Below are 14,931 nucleotides of genomic sequence, written 5' to 3'. Positions count from 1 at the left end.
GTCTATTCATCCCTTTAATCATTTCCACTACTTTTCTTTGAAAAGCTTTTCTTAGAGATTTTCATGACTTACAAAATGCTTTATTTATATTTCTTGTTAAACATTGATTTAAAATTTATATTTGACATCTTAACCATGTAAGTGATTGTTCTTCTAAAATAATTTTTATTTATTCTAATAAAACACTTTATCTCATAAAAATTTTCTCCTTATTTTCATGTCTCTTTTTATATTTCTATCTTTGTGGCTTAAGAATGGATACTTGTCTTTTCCTTCAATTTTATTTTACATTTTCTTACCATGTAGGCATTGGCAGAATATAGACAGCGAGACAGAAACCCAGACACCCAATCCAACTCAAAATCATTTAGGATTCAGTGACAGAAATAATTTCTAGCATGTGCATACTCTGTAGGCACCTATTTATTGTGAGTTCTGTGCTCTCTCCCACTCACATCACCTGCTTTTGTCTAGTACTGGCTTCTGTACTGACAAGATTTGTGCAGTCCTGCTTTGAGCATATACATTCTTCATCTCCCATATGGCACAAAGAGTGCATTTCCTATTTTGCATTTCAACAGTGTTTCAACTGGTTTTATAGCATCTGCTGAATGATGATATTCCAGTGTGGAACAGTTTGGACAAAATTAAGGTTGAGTTACAGAGATATTTTTGCAAAAGTCTTACCACATTTGCTGAAATGTAAATTAACTTGCACTCTAATTTCACTGATTGACAAAGCTATAACTAGTTGGTAAGACAAGGTATTGTAAAATTTAAAAAAGCCTTTTGACAATTATAAAACTCTGACTGAATGCCATTGTCACTAAATAGCAATTAAAAATGCATCTGCCAGAGTGTCAAGAGAGATGAGCAGGAATTTAGGGAGCAGAGTAGCTCAGCTAACTGTTGTTACTAAACAGACTTCTATTTCTGCCTGCTTCTAAGTGAGTGCAGTTGAAAAAACCTGTCTAGAATAAAAGGACCTGACAACATTACATTATACAGAAATTAAGGCAGTGGGAGACATGGCTTTGAGCTCAGGAATACATGTCAGTGCAAAGAGGAAGCTTCTGTCTCCACCAAAATGGGAATCATGCTGTTTCCTTCAATCAGAAAACAGCTCTTTCCTTTGAGGCTGCTTTGACATAGGTGCCTTCACCAAAAACTGCTAATTTTTGACTAACACCATTGTGTGTCACTCACCAGCAGTTTCTCTGCAGTTCTCTTTCCCTCCCTATTTCATGTATGCTTTTTAATGTGGGGACAAATTCACAAATTTACTGAAGATAATTGGTAAAAGTTGCTATATTATTGTCACAATACATATAGACTTGACTAAATCAAAACATTTAATAGACTAATTGTATATTGTGTATTTTATAATTACCAATTACCTATATATATATATATAATGTTTTGAAGAGCTTAATATATGTTTTAAATTCATTGATCTGTTATTCAAATAGGAAAAAATTTCACTCCAAATTGCCTGTTGTCAACCAACAGAACTAACTAGTCATTTTAATCAATTCTGTTTTCTTCTTTTTTATACATCAGACTTAAAAAACACATACCATAGAATATGGATTTGGCCAAATATTCTTCATTTAATAATGATTTAATTTCTTGAAGAGTTCATGCTGTTTCTAATAATCTTCTCATGCAATCTATTACTTGTTTTTCTTACTAATAGTGAGTAAGAACACTATATATCCTTCCTTCCTTCCTTCCTTCCTTCCTTCCTTCCTTCCTTCCTTCCTTCCTTCCTTCCTTCCTTCCTTCCTTCCTTCCTTCCTTCCTTCCTTCCTTCCTTCCTTCCTTCCTTCCTTCCTTCCTTCCTTCCTTCCTTCCTTCCTTCCTTCCTTCCTTCCTTCCTTCCTTCCTTCCTTCCTTCCTTCCTTCCTTCCTTCCTTCCTTCCTTCCTTCCTTCCTCCCTCCCTCCCTCCCTCCCTCCCTCCCTCCCTCCTTCTCATTTTTTCTTCTTTCTCTTTGCTCGAATCTCTCTTTTTTTTGTATTTATGCCAACTTGGTTTACTGTTCTTATGGCATTTATGTATACTCAGGGAAAATGGCTCTTTCTACAGCTGGCAAATGTTCCCTCTATTGGAAGTGAAAGCAGAAGTTCAATCTCTGCATTCCAAGATGAAGTACTTAATGCAGTTAGAGATAGAACTGAAATGAAATAGTTCTCTATCAACATGCAGCATAACAAGGAGTCTTTATATATATATTCAGGCTCAGGATGAAACGCTGAGGTCTGGCCAAATATGTCTTCACACAATGAAGTCTAAGATCAAGCACTGTGTATTTTTAGTAAAACTGACATCTCATAAAACTTCTAGCCAGCTGACAAGTGCCATTCTAGTGTTAACTTCCCTTTCCTATATCTACCTAATTGTCCTTAAGTTGCCTGAGCACAAATTTGTACAAATATGTTTCAAGTGTACTTAAAGCTAACAAAAGCTTAGAAAAGAAATTGAATGTGGGCTGGTTTTGGAGATAATAGATTCAATTTATGTACAATTTTTATAGCTGCAAGTATTTTTATTCATTGCAGGTATGGGCCTTAGTATGAGGGAAGATTGGGAAGGGCAGCCTTTAGGGTATTTGAGCAACTGTCAAACAGTGTCTATTTTTCAGAATTACCTTTATGTAAATAAAACATAATTGGAAAAATATATTCTCAAGACTAAATATATTTATTCTTGTGATATTAGATGTATTACAAGCATTCTGTTCAGAGCTGATATAAATGCTAGATAAAAATTGAGTAATCTAGAAATCTCTGGAGAAGCAGAGAACAAATATTCTATAAAAACTATGCATTTTTAAAATGTAGCCATATAACACTTTTTAGAGTTCATGGTCACATCAATTTTGCAGGCACTGAATGGTTTCTCTTTGCTTTACTTTTGCTTTAGCCCATAGAAAATCATATGCAAGTAATTTACTTTAGCATTTATTGGTGCATTGACCAATGTTTGTAATTGCTCACAGAATGTACAGAAACGCTTTTAGCATTGCTTCACTATACATGGCATGAACCACAAAAGAAATAGTCACTTAGAATGGTGCTGCGAATACTCTAGGCTTCTCTGATGTTAAGTTATATTTCACAATTCAAATTTTAGTTTTATTTAGATGTAGTTGGGTTTTAGTCATGTATGTTTCTGCATATCTATTCTCTCAAACTGTTTCTTCAAAAGAATGAAAACATTCTGAAATATCAACTTTCAGAGTGAAAACTACACAAATCTGTTGCTTGAAAAAAAAAACTCTGATAAAAAGGAATCTGAAATACTAAAATAGGTTTTAAACGCACCACATGGTTGGTATTTCTAACACATGAAGCTGGTATTCATGGCTGAGTAAAAAAGATCTACTTGGTTCTCTGTTTCAAATGCTTGTAAAATCCATCAGGCATAAGTCTAGAAAAATCATTCAAAATCTTTCAGTTAAAAGGTAATGATATGCTGAATTTCTGTAGTCTCTTTACCAACTCATTCTACTTTTTGAACAGGCTATTTGAAAAAAAATGTTAAATAAGGAAAACAGTTCTCATATGACAGTTGGAAATACCCCAAGAACTACAAAGTTGTAAAGATTTCACATTCTAGCAGGATTGTGGTTTTAGCCATGGAAAGTTCTTCTGCCAGATAAACATGGTGTTGGAAGACACTATTTTTTATAGGCTACGTTTAAATATAGCTATTATAGTAGCTATATTTATATGAATTATATATTAAGAAGATATGTAGGAGAAGAGGAAAGCCATCAGTTTTGCAGCGCATGCCTGTAACTATCTTTTTGTGCTTCTCTAATGATAGAACACCAGCCTCTGCCTTATGTCCTGTGAGCCTGCATGCTGTGTTTTCTCAAGGACACACCGGTACTGCACTCATTTTGTGCAGTATGAATTGCTCAGGGGAGCTTGTTTCTTCTTGATGAAGAAATAATTGAGATCATGTCTTCTCCCTCTCTTACGCCATTCAATTGGTAGCAGCCAGAGAAAATCAGGCTGTTCCACATACACGTGATTGTCACATGGTCAGTTAGCATAATGAATTCCTTTCACTTGATGAACTTCAGCACAATGAATTCTGTTGCACAACCAAAAAGTGCAGTTTCTGTTTACAAGAATGGCAATCATCTGCCGAAGTTTCAGAATAAACAGGTGATAATATTGAGCTTCATCCAATGCAGAAGGTAATGTGTGAAACCTTGTCACAGCTGCTGAACAAGAACAAAATTTTCACAAAACCACAGCTGGATATGTATTGGGTTTATGTGGCAAGGTTTTGGTAGTGGGGTGATACCTAGGAGGCTTCTGTTAGAAGACACCAGGCTGTCCCCCCTGTCAGATAGAGATAGGTCTGGCCAGCTCCAAAATGGACCCACCAGTACACAGCTGAGCCCATCAGTGATGCTGGTGGCATCTCTGTGATAAGATATTTAAGAAAGAGCGAAGAACACTGCAGTGGTGCTGTGAAGGAGTGGAGTGAAGAAAATCTGAAACAGTCCAGATGAATAAAAGAGTAGGAGGAGGTGGTCCAGGCATGAGAGCAGCCTATGGGAGGAGACTGTAGTGATACAACTGTCTCCCTGCATCCCATGGAGGTCCACCAACAGTGAAAGCAGAGGATTGACCAAGGGATAATCACTTTTCCGAGCACTACAGATACGTATAGGTTTTGCAGGACAACATGAAGGCAATTTACTTTCAGTTAAAACATAAGCAAGATCACTAGATATTCTTTGAACTTCTGGTACATCTGTACCACAAAAATCAATGATAACTCCTCTCTGCTTCTTTTACAACACAGATCAATGGCAATGGACTTTCTGGCAGAAAGTGCATTTTGAAAATGTGATCAAGTGACTGACATCCAATTCTACTCATTTGCTATGACAAACAGACATTGTTGATTATTATTGGGGTTGCTCCACTCTATGGCATTGGAATAAATCTCTGCTAGACAGAACCAGATGGGAATGAAGAGCTTATCATTTATGATTCAAGAACTTTGACATCAACTGAATGAAGCTACGCACAAGACAAGTGCTTGCTGCTGAAATTGTTAGTGATGTCAAGAGTTATAAAGTGGAGATTCACATGAATCACAAGTGTATTCTAGAGAAAGAGGAGCAGCCATTGCCGACCACATCTTGATTACTGCAGAGATGATCCCTTGGCTTACGCAGATGTTTGCAAGCCAGAAAGACTTGGCATGATGAGCTTTCTGCTGAGGTAAATGTTCAATTATTTTCACTTCCATCTGAAAAGCTGATAGTGAAATTCTTGCCTGACTGGTTTCTTCAGGTCAGAAATTATTGTCAGTAATCCAATAGAGGCACAGTTCAGGCTGAAGAGGTTGCCAAAAGACAAAATGTTAGCCAGACTAATTTCTTTTAATTCTTCAGCATGAGCAGACTGTGTCAAAAGATTCTTCTTGTTAGGAAGTAATATTATTCTTCCTGCCTGAGCAGTCTAGAACCACTAGCAATCTTTTTGGAGCATATAAGAGCTTTGTTTCCATGAAAGCAGTTCCATTTGCAGTGCTGTAGTGCAGGGAATATGATTTTTTGCCATTCCTAGTAAAAGGCCACAGGTTCGACCCTGAGACTTCAGTCTCGGGGCTGGCCTGGTTTCACTTTTTGCTTTGGGGGCAAGTGTCTGTTGCCTCCCCTGCCTGAGCCTGAGCTGTGCCAATGCCTGCGTGGGAAGAGTCCAGCAAACCCAGGAGCTCATTGTCCTGGGGGAAAATTTGAGGCTGGGGAGACTGTGAAATGGGCCATGCAGACAAAATCCAGAATCTTAGAGCAAGAGAGATTTATAAAAAAATTCAAACTTTTTGAGGATAAAGGAACTCAGTCACTGTGTTTTACTCTACCCAACAAAGGCTTTGGGACTCTGGTGGCAACCACTTGTCACTGCTGGCTGAGGATGACTGGCAGAGTTGACCACAGATCCAACAGGGTATTAGAAGGGAGAGTACAATGTTACTAATACTGCTAGCAAAATTATTACAGAAGGAAAACAACTACTCGAAGACACAAATTAAGTAGAAAGAACTGTGCTGAATGTCACTATGCCTGCTCAGTACAAGGACCAGGAACTTATTTCTGACTGCAAACCATAAGGCCTAAAACAGTCTTGCAAAAAATTTCAGATAAGAAAACAATCTTTGAGATCTTAAGATTACCCCAGTATCTATTCAAATTAAGGTATATTCTTTTTCTAAGGCTAGTGATAAATACCCCAAATAATCCTCACAGAATTTTTCAGGCTTTGATCCTTGATCTTTAGTAAAAACTGAAATACTATTAAATAAAATAAAAATACTATTAAATAAAAATAAAAATAAAATAAAAATACTATTAAATAAAATAAATTTTCATTTAAGTCTTAAGTATCAGTTTACAGAATTTTCCTACCTCCTATTATGGCTTTCTGAGATTTTCATGTGATGCTAATAATTTATTGACTCCATGAAAGATTTAGAGATGTCACTGAGACACATGAAATGCAATTAAACTTTGACACTAATCGCTTTGATCAAGTAAGGTCAGAGACAATACTTGCACCTATTAATATTTTATGAAGTGAACTTTTTGCCTTGATTTCTGAATAAGAGGGAAAAACTCAAAGGATATGGTATGTCAAAAATGTCAGACAGAATTTTTTAAAGTAATACACAAGTGAATCACTTGATGACACGAGTCATGCAGAAGCCATTCAGGTTCAAGTTTTTGTGACAACTGTGCTAGCAACAGTTTTTTTCTCTAGATACAGACAGTGTTTTATCTAAAATCTAATTTGAATTACACTTGTGTTTTTCAGTCTCTCTGCTTTACTCTTGCAACAATAAATACTTATATTAAGTATTAAAACAAATAATTATATTTAAGAAATTATATAGGATATAATTAATAACAAAAACCCACATATAAATAATTATTTATAAATTAAATCACTTAAAGTAATATTCTAAAACATTCTTTTGAAGCATTGAATAGATATAGAAGAATTCATGTCCCTCTATTCATGGTGTAGGATTGTTCTGAAATAAACTTAAGAACTAAATAACAAGTGCTACACTGACAATCAGGAGGACCCCAAATATAGTAACCTAAAATCATAGAATTAATAGTGGTTTTTTTTATTTTCTATACTTTCAACAGGCATTTTTCTTCAAATGAATCAAGAAATGCATTTAAAATATTGAAGTAACACATTGTTATCCAGCACCAGAGAATTCCTCCCCAAACTGCTGTCTCCATCATTTGATGCTTAGTAGAAAGTAGACTGGACGTGGGGATCATGACTGTGTGGGTGCTCCTTTATTTTTTGTGTTGTTTTCTTGTCACAAAAGAAAACATTTTTGACAGTATTCCATACTGAATACCATTTAACCTCTGTGAGAATATAGCAACACTAGTGAGACTCCTTTCAGTGTACAGTAAATCACAATCCATCATAGTAATCTCAAGCCTCTACAGCAGAAAATCTCCTGAGGATATATCTTGTAAAGACAGAACTGTTTGGGTTATTAAAGCAAAACCAAAACATAGCCTGAGCAAAATGCTTGGTACAGCTTTTCCCAAATAAAGTGGAACATAACAAAGGCTTGCTTCCAATTATGATGAAATTCTCTGACACTTACTGAGAAAATTCTTTTTGATATGTTTTTCAGTATATATATTTTTCAGCTTTTCATAATCCCTTTGTATTTCCATCATACTCTCATGCAGCATAGTTTTTCATTATTTGTTTATTTATTTATTTTCTGGCAACAATCCTAAGCAATTCCCCCTCTCTCTTATATTGTCTCTCTGTTTTTAAGTATTGATATGCCTTGTTCTGGAGAGTTTTGAAAAGAAAAGCCAAGTGGGAATTCGCTGGAATTCAAAACACTAATTTTATTCCTTCTAAGACAGCTGTTTTCTGCACAGCTAGCTGTTCACCAGCTTTTCAAATAGTAATGACATAACATAGTATTTAAAGTAATGTGGGCCACCCCTACAACTTTGTATGGAAAACAGTTTAGTGAATCATTAGTAAATACCTATGGAATCAGACAACACAGTAAGAGGCTATGGGAATAGATGCTGACATTTGGTAGTGCCAAGATAGAAATTTTCTGTGACACTTATTCTTCTGTGGTTACACATATGAGGATGAGAGATATTAAAACAAACAAACAAACAAAACTGGTCAACCTGTGAATCCAACTATCCTGTTTGTGATAGATTGTCAAGGCAAATTTTGAGATATTTTTTGACTTAAAAATTCAAATTGGTTAATTATCTTATGGCGAACAAACAAACAAGTATACATTAAAAACCACAGATTAAATACCATACTCCACTACTATACCTGTCCAATCTTTAGTTATCTTTTACCATACTTGCCATAAAGAGGCATATGCAGAGCCAGAAGACACCAAGTCCAATAGCCTAAGCAGCAGTTTGCTTTCTTTCCTAACTGCAAAGTTATCCTTGTGTTTCAGTCTCTCAACACCCAGCACAAATCTCAGTGAGTGTGCATGAAACCCTCCAGTGTGTAAAGGAAGCTGTTCCTGTTCATTATAAGGCACAGTGCACATTTTCTACATGAGGAATTATGTGCAATCTCTTTCAAGGACATCAAAGGAGCTAAGTGAAGCATATTAGGGCTTGTTTTGTTTGGTTTTTTTTTATTTTTGTATAAATAGTATGTATCAAAGCCTTGCTAGTGCCAATCACAGAAGTATTTCTGCGGATCACTTTCTTTGATACTGTTATCCAAGGAAGGATGCAATATGTTGCTTTTCTTAGTAGAAGCAGCTTAAAACATGAAGTTCAAATTTCTGATCTGCTATAAAAAATGAACTTAATTCTGATGACAGGATGGTGAGCATACCTGCATTTTAGAGTCCAGGTAGCACTACCAAATTAAACATATTTTTGAGATAGTTTAAAACATAACGTGCACTGAAAATCATTATTAAGTAATGTCCCATCTTCTGCATAGTCTCATTATGGACATCCTTATCTCTTAACAGAATGTTAATAGGATGTGGTTGACAGTTTTTGCAATCCCATTAAGTTGTTTTAAAGTGAATGGTTATAGAAGTGCAAAGAGCTAAACCCACAATGGGATTTCAGTGCTATGAAAGACACCATCTCTCCTAAGGAACACAAAGCATCCAGTAAATCAAGTGTTGATTATTGGTGCTACAAAACTGAAAACTTTATCAAAGAGCATTTGTTCTCACAGGTTATTCAAGATTGCCCATAAAGAAGGCCAAGTTTTTGACTCTATTACAAAAACAGCTGGATACCTATTTTTTCTCAAAAATCTTAGAGAACATTTTGTGAACATTTGTCCTGAACTTCCATGCTCAGGTCAGGCTCCTCTTTCTCATGATGAATAAATGAGAGATTATTGTAGCCAGATGATGAAGAATATACTTGTTGAAGTCAAACAATGAACTAGGTGCTTTATCAGTGTTGACATTGTAAAAAGAAATGTTAAATTCACTGCTGACAATATCCCAGTATTAATGCATCTCCTTAGAAGGGAAGAAGATTCTTTCTTTGTCAAGACTTAGGAATTTTTATACAGCAGAAATTGTAGTGTGTTCAGACTAGGCAATTCCAAAAATGGTGCAAATTAAGGCCAGGAGAGAACACTCAGACCAGTTCTCTTTCTGCTTCCCTGTGTATTTTTTCCCAGGGTCGCTGACTAAGAAGGAGGAAGAAATGAGCCCTACTGTCAGTCTTGGAGGCAGTTGTGTATTGGAGAAAACTTAACTGTTGTCAGCATGTCCCCATTCACACTTTAACTGGGGTGGTTTTAAAGTTCTACTTAGGCTTGGATAAGAGTTGACCTACCTGCCAGTCCAGCTGTCAGATGAATAGGGAAACACTTTTTGGTGCCTATGAAACTTGTGAAATTACTGAAAGCTGAGTAGACATTCAGAGAGATAGCTCTAAATTCCAGATACATGTATAACAGGGATAAAGTAGATACATATGAAATGACAAGGGTCTAAATCGTTCCTGTGGTTTATTCAGTCATTTGTAAAACACATGACACATATTTTTAAAACTAAGCATTTCTAGAGGACATATCTTCAAAGTGCTTTTCAGATTTTGAATCTGATGGTAGTCTTTATTTTATGGATTTTGATGATGCAACCATACAACAGATAATCATTACTATCTATTAGGTTCCTCCATTTTGAGGGAAGAATGAAGGATAACTACAAAAATATTTATAAAAAAGCTCACTGAAAGGAAAAAAAGTTGGAGGTTTTCCATACTTTTTTTCAAGTGAAAAGAGATCAGCATATCTGGAAATCAAATTCACCTGGCACGTAGGAAGATGCCAATTTCGCTTGGAGACAGCAAAGATAGCAATGAACTAAGCAAAACTACATCAAGCTTTTATGTTGAGGACCAAACTGAACTACAAGACTACTTGTATTTTATTGTGTTTTAATATAAGCAGGTGATGTTTTTCCTTCAAAGCATGCCAATGTTTACAGCAGAACTCCTCAGTTTGAGATAGTTCAAATATCAGTCAGAAACATCTACAAATTTATGTAGATATTTACCTAATTATTCTCCATGACATTAAGAAAATATTTCTTAGTCTTAAGAAATGGCACTCTAATGCTTATTTTTGAAGGATACTGCTCTAATGTTCAAGAATCACAATGGAAAATCTATTAAATACTTTTGGCAAATATATACCGAATATATACTCATATAACACTTTTTTGCTTTCAGAAGACGTGCAAATTTTAAACATATAAAATAAATAATATAGATATTTTAGGAGTACAATTTTTGAGAAGTAGGTTTGCATTTTAAAAAATGATTCAATTTTATTGACAATTAATTACTGATCGCTATAATAAAACAAATCCAAAGCCTTAAAACAGAATCATATTCTGAATGGAGATATTTTTTCCCCGGTACTGTTAGTATGCCGTATTTTACCTAACTCAAATCACCATTACATCAAAATACCAATTGTGATCTAAATTCCTCTCACTTCCCTGCTGTCATGGACTACACTCAGGTGCCCCTATACTCCAAATCACCATTTAAATACACACATAATTTTAAGGCTAGTGTCTTCAGATCCAACACTTTGTAAGATAGTCAAGAGATGTGATTTTTTGTACTAAAAAAAAAGCAACTTTATTTTTTTATGGCCTTTTCTTTGTATTTTTTGGTTCAAGGTTGTTTAGGGTTTATTTTGACTTTTAATTTCAGCAAAATTTCAAGAAAAATGAACTGAACAGATAAACCAAATGTACATTGCACAGAAAAGTAGGAGGAAAAAAACACTCAACCAAAAAACACTCAAAAAACAACCCAAAACCAAACCCTTTTGCAAACATTAGCAAATTTGGCTCAAATACTTTTGCTCCTCTGGGAGAGAAAAATAGACTTAATTCAGAACCCACTGCTATAAATATTCATTATGCTTCCTCTCCTATCTGGAAACGCATCAATTAATTAATTAACTATTCATAGAAGCGCTTCTTTTTCTCCTCACTTTCCACTCAAATTCCTTCTGTACTTGAATTCTTCCTCATGCTACATTTAATATGCTTTTTGCCTCTGCATTACATGGGAATATGCATCTACATGAATAAAGAAATTATTCGTAAACAAATATGATCATGGTTATGGCCGGTGTAAGAAGGAAAAGAAGGGGAGGAGAAAGAGAATTTTGGATTAAAATTATATTGCCATGGCTAAAATATGGTTAACTGTCATACCTGAATGGTATGTGGGCTTACTAGAGTTATGTAAATACTTTGCCTTCTTGCACAATGTTCAATAGATGGTTAGGTAGATAGAGTTACTACACCAAAGAAGAAAGACTATAATGTACTTATCAATAATATATTTCTGTGTATAGTTTAATCTAGAAGTGATCAATTAGAGGTGTTAAAATTTTGGGTCATTACAAGATTCACAGGTTTGCCTTCAGATTCTGTCAAAAAGACAAATTTCATGCAAGTTTTGTCCTGTGATTAAAACAAAAAATGAAGTTCTTGATATGAAAAGGCAAACAAGACATGTTTTTTTGATGTTTTACACCTTATTTATCAGTGTAAAGGAAGCAGGTGGAAAAGATTCCAAAATCCTTAGGCTATTATTTCCTATATGCATAAGAGAGAATAAGTTTAAAATTATAGTGAGGGACTGGGCTTCCAAAGTGCTCCAAGTGGAAGAATTTCCAGATGTGGAATTTGTAATTCTTGTTATATCTTCTAATCATATGATTTTCTTAATAACTAAATCGTAGTATGCCAACTCTGCCAATTCTCGCAAAACAACAAAACCAACCAAACAAAAAGAACACATCTTTGGTTTTAGTTCCTGCAGATCAAAATATGCAATATGTGAAATACAAAATATTCACAACTGAGGATAGGAAGAACAATATGAGAGCTTTACTTTTAGAAAAAAATGATCGGAAAATTTTGCTGAAATGATTGCAATAGAAAAAATCAGAGTTTATGTTGTTTGTATTTCACTAAGCTTGCTTTAAGGGATAAGGCTTCTCTTAGAGCATGGGAAAACATTTGGTGATAGTCTTTTTGCTCTGGCATTATTTGATATTTTAAGAGAATGAAGAAAAGGACAGGATTTGAGCACCATAATTTAGGGCCATATAAAGACCTATTAATCAGTCAAGACAATTGATTAAGAACTCTGGGGACAAAAGGTCACAAGGATTAATTTAGTTCAATTTTTTTTTTTAATTTAAATGAAGTGTCAAACATTCATGTGGGACAGAAGGGAATTTCAGTATTATTTCATTGGTATGTATAGATAACCGATTTTCCATTCAATGAAAAAAGGTGGTTTCAGTTTTTTTGATGGAATTTTTTTTTTCATTCAATTAAATCTATAACAACACATTGATCAGTATTTTCTATTAAGGTTTTCTATTTTCCTTTCATGCATATGAAGAAAGAATCCATGTTGGCCTAGGTGTTTAATGGAAGCAGATTAACTCAACAGAACTCTTAATTAGCATCTTTATCTAACCTAAAAGTTTGTGGTTTTAATTATATAGAGCTGAACTGGATATTCAGTATACATATTTTAATATTAAAAATATGAAACTAAAAATCTCTTAAGCTGATTTTATTAATTATCTCCCCTGCTTCTTAATACATAGATTAATGCTGGGGGGAGGGGAGCAGAGAAGAATTCAAAGTTATTCTGTCTTAGCATTCATGATAAGTGTCACTGGAATGCACACATACTAACTCATGGAACTCGATGAACACTTGAAGAAGTAAGTCTTTTTACAAAGTGTAGCCTACAGCAAGGTTCATAAAATTTGCACAATCATTTGATTGAGTTCTACAATGCTGAAAGTTTGGGCTTTTATATTAACCCATTGATTTAAAAACTGTTAGAGAATTAGCATTTGTCCTTGTCCTCTATTTTCCCTTTTAATTGTACCTTCCCATGGAAATCAATGATTCTATTTAATGAAATGAAGAACTCCTAGCTGGATATTTCCTGGACATTTGCAGATTACATGTTTCTCAGTGCATTTCAGTGGGAGATTTATGAGGCATAAAGTTTTCTCTATTTTTCCCCATGAGTCCCCATCACATCTCAGTAGATAGCACTGTGTGCACAATAGGTGAAATGTTAAATCTCAAAGTATGTGGTTTATTTCTAATTGGTGACAAAGTAAATTATATTTTTTCTACAGTAATGTTTATTTACATTTGCCTTGGTTTTGTGGCCTGTTTTTGGTCTTTGGTGGTTTTTTTTTCCTTTTTCCTTTTGTCTCTTACTCCCTCACTGTTCAGTTTTTCCAACTGTTTTATGCACTTAGGGTTTTTCAATTACCTCCATATTAACTATGTGGGGAGCATTGTTTTAAATGTGTATTTTAACACCACAATTTGGTTTGACAGAATGATTTGTAGTGCTGCAGCAAGCCATTCACCAGAGATCTGAAATCTTGTGCACAAACTCCCTAATCTAGCAAGCTTTAATTCATAAGCTTACTGCTGTTCCTCCATTAAGGTAGTGATGAAATGCAAATCGGAAATTGTTCTGCAGAGCTTCTAAGCTGCTAAAAAATGCAGAACTGCTGAAATTCTACAGAACTGTGACATTTAAAACACCATTGTATCAGAGTAATTTGCTTTTAATTAGGAACAGGTAGAGGAGAGTAAGGGGAGTATTTACGTGCATGTTATGTTGATGGAAAAAGAATGAGGAAGTGTCCTCAGCATCCTCTGCTTGATTACTAAATCTTTTATTCATTCCCTGCTTTTTCAGGTTTTGCATTTATTCCACAATGACACATTTCCAGTGAGAGGCAGTGATAAAAAGGTCATCCCATCCTCACTAAGGCTTTCTTGGTAAAAGCACACTACAAGAATTCAGTGTTCTGGGTTGGACATGTGGCTCTGGTTGCAAACATTCGCAATCCAGCTCATTCAGTGCCTTCATCCCCAAAGAATTGTACCTAAGAGATTATGAACCTCTTCTTTTCTGTTACTAGGCAGAGCTAAAAGTGTCGCCTTTATTTCAGGGCAAGAATCAGGCTTAGGGCACTTTTTTACAAGGGAGGGTCCAAATAACGGCAACAAAGTTAACATTTTTCATGTTGATCATGACCAACAAACTACCAAATTTTGTGTTTCTCATTCTAAAATTAAATTGTCAGTACAAGGAGAAATAATGTTTTGTGTAGGCAAGCAAAAATAGTAAAAATATAGGTTCCTTTGGGACACATAAAGACTTATACTTCAGTCTGAGGTCAGAATTTTATCTGAGGTTCTGCAGATGCAGATCCTACTCTTGATATTTATTGTATACGGCAATGAATCCACTATATTACATTGTATTACTAATACAGAATTAAATAAATTACTATTGCCT

Source organism: Molothrus aeneus, chromosome 5, assembly GCF_037042795.1.
Source record: "Molothrus aeneus isolate 106 chromosome 5, BPBGC_Maene_1.0, whole genome shotgun sequence".
Classification (NCBI taxonomy): Eukaryota; Metazoa; Chordata; class Aves; order Passeriformes; family Icteridae; genus Molothrus; species Molothrus aeneus.
The sequence above is the reverse complement of the archived record's forward strand: the minus strand, read 5'-3'. Positions refer to the sequence as shown.